Source organism: Poecilia formosa, unplaced genomic scaffold, assembly GCF_000485575.1.
Source record: "Poecilia formosa unplaced genomic scaffold, Poecilia_formosa-5.1.2 Scaffold177, whole genome shotgun sequence".
NCBI classification, from domain to species: Eukaryota; Metazoa; Chordata; class Actinopteri; order Cyprinodontiformes; family Poeciliidae; genus Poecilia; species Poecilia formosa.
In genome coordinates, this window is record NW_006800116.1 from 548,980 (window position 1) to 551,917 (window position 2,938).

At 38.7% G+C, this 2,938-nt stretch overlaps 1 long non-coding RNA gene across 1 annotated transcript; it reads right to left on the reverse strand.

Annotated features, from left to right (window-relative positions):
* Positions 1 to 637: 637 nt before the first annotated feature.
* LOC107837803 (uncharacterized) lies at positions 638 to 1,453 on the reverse strand. Its single transcript, XR_001663846.1, has 3 exons — positions 1,164 to 1,453; positions 839 to 1,082; positions 638 to 766 (listed from the first exon to the last, which is right to left on the reverse strand). It is a non-coding gene; the product is annotated as an uncharacterized LOC107837803 (long non-coding RNA).
* Between the last annotated feature and the right edge of the window lie 1,485 nt (positions 1,454 to 2,938).

The following is a 2,938-nucleotide window of genomic DNA, read 5'->3' on the forward strand; positions in this document are numbered from 1 at the left end:
TTAAAAAGTTTTCTGGCCGAAATCAATCTGGATTCTTTTCTTTTATGCAATAAAAGGAACATTTTTAATTGAAAGAGATGATTAACTTTGAGTTGACAGGATATTTGAAAAGAAAAACCAACTTATTGTTTTTATATTCGTTATCTCGTGGACATCCAGATGCCCTCAGCATCACTGATTAGAAGTTTTTAATGAAAGGGACAAGACAGAATGTTGCTAAAAAAAAGTTTCTGTAATTGAAAAACCATTTTGAAACTCATTTGATGCTCTTGCAAAAAAAAAAATATATATATATATATATATATATATATATATTATTGTTGCTTTTGATGTAGAAAAAAGGATAATCTGGATGCTTAAAAAACAGAAAAAGCTCAAATTATTTTAAAATTAAAATACCTTCTGGGTTATATGAGAAATGGAGTCTTGACTGAAGTTCAGTCTGAAAGACTCTAGTCGCACCTGCCTCATCAATCAGCGCCCGCCTCTCTGCAACCTGGACCTATCGGCGTGGACCAAGCCAATCATCGTTTGGGCTTCAGTTCAAAAGGACCTTCACCCATAGCCTCCTCTGCTCCTCTTTTTGAGTGTGGTAACGATTAATTGATAATCTAACAATTGATAAACTAAATGTCATGCTGGGAGGTAACTTTTTGACCCACATGCAGAAACAAGAGAACCAAGTATCAGTAAAAGACGTTTAATGAAAAAAAAACAACACAATAGAGCTTCAGCAGGGTTCAAGGAACTCGGCAGCAGGAACGGGCTGGAAGAGAGGATGAGTGATGAGTAAAGGTCTGTGGATGTCCGGGTTCTGAATGAGCGGGACCGATCTTACTGTCAGGCGGCAGGTAAGCGGGGATGGATACTGGTATTTCCTGGGGTCGTTTCGGGTGTGGCAATCTGCTGCGGACCAGCCGGTGTAGGGGGGAAACCAGCAGACGGCGTCAGAGGGCGGACAGCTGCGGGCCTCAGCTTACCGGGGCAGATCGAGGTGGGCAACCGGCGAGGGGTAAGAGGGTCAGGTACAGCCAGGAACTCAAAGCCTCGGGGGTTGACCCAGGACGTCTCGAGGAGGTTGTCTGGAAACGAGTAAACACAACAGGTGTCACTGGAAGGTTCTCAGAGGAATCACAAACTGCTCTAGTGGTGGCCTACAGTACCATTACTGGTTAACAATCTGGCATCGATGTGTTGGTTGACTCCACTCTTAAACCTCTTCGGAGATGAGAAAATCTCCGACAGGTGTGAGGATCCCAGCGTCCCTGGTCACGCCCACCAGAGATCATCCACCAGGCGGCCCCTGGTGGAAGGAGCGAGAAGCAGCAGGAAAACCACCCGAGCACCCAGGATCACCACACTAAACAAATTAGTTGATGACTTTGCAAATATTTCAACTTCCTTTGTATATTTTTTCTTAAAAATATACAAAGGAAGTTGTCAAAACAACTGACTCTTGTCAGTTGTTTTGCAAAATAATTGATTAAATTGACTAATTCTTTAAGCAAAAAATAATGTAATTAACATTTTAAGAAGCTACTTCTCTTTGAAGACACTTCTAATTGCTACTATAGCAGCAGCTCAGACTTACATGTCATTGAGAAAACATTTTGTTTTCAATGTTTGTTACAATTATTTTCCAAAACAATAATACCTGAGATGATGGAGGTTGAAATTGAAACTTTTTCCCGAAAGCTGTGTGTTTCCAAACAAACTACTTCACTCTGCTTGGGTCCTGTAATGGTCTTGTTACAGTTATGCTGTTAGGATGGAAGCATAACTTCAGCTTAAGTTATACAGTTGAAAAGTGCTGCATGTAATTTACAGTGCATCATTACCATCATGATTTTCTCACCCCGTCGCAGCAGCATCACAGACAGTAGAACAAAACCCAGAGCTGTCCTTAATTATGCAAAGCAAAAACATCCTCAGTTATTGCAAGACATAAGTCACATTTATAGCCTCACCTCTGTTCTGGATTGCTTTGTTTTATTTTAATTTCTGCTCCTACGTATTGTACCACATTTTAAAGCCTTTCCTATTGTTTCTGCAGCCTATTTCATTTAGAAGCTTGTATAATTTACAGACCATATTACAGCAGAATGTTGAGCATTTGATGGTCCTGACTGTGTAAGATTTATGCTTTTCAGCTCAAAAGTAGATGGTCTGAAACAGCTGTAATAATCTCTCCAAAGAATCCAGACTCTACAACAGTAGAGTCTGGATTCAGGATTAGTCTTCCAGGGTAAAATCCAATGAAGGATTAAACTCCCCAAAATAAAACTCAGTCTATAAATTACCAACATATTTTGACTCAGTCTGATATCAGTTAAAATGTTGCCTAAATACTGGGTGAAATTCGACTCTAGTTTGTCACAACAAGTTCTACTGGACAAGAAATTGTCCCAGAAGTTATTGCGATAAAAGTTAATGTTGTTTTGAGACCATTTTCAAGTAATATAATTGAAACGGCATTCTCACATTTCAATACATTGTCAAAAATCAATAAACATTAAAGTCCTATAAACATTTAACACTGGAAGACATTTTGAATAAACAAAACTCAAACAATGAATACATTGTCTGCATAAAAAAATTGTCCTATCAAAAAAGGACTAATCAGACCAACACACCAGACTGAAGACATTGGTTGTTCAGTTTTTGGTATAAGAGAGACACGAGAAAAATGACTAATTGTACATATGGAAGGTACTGAGTTTGTCTCAATTTATCATGTGATTTCATTTATTGCTTATGATGACAGGCCTGGGCATTATGCAGAGTTGCTCATCCATCAGTAAATAATAAAACCCATGATGACTGAGAAAACATTCAACAAACCTGAGTATTACCTTGCAACAAATAAATCCCACATTAACTCACTGCTGTGCAGCAGTAATGGCCATTTTTTACCCATTACTGACTTAAAAATGCTAAT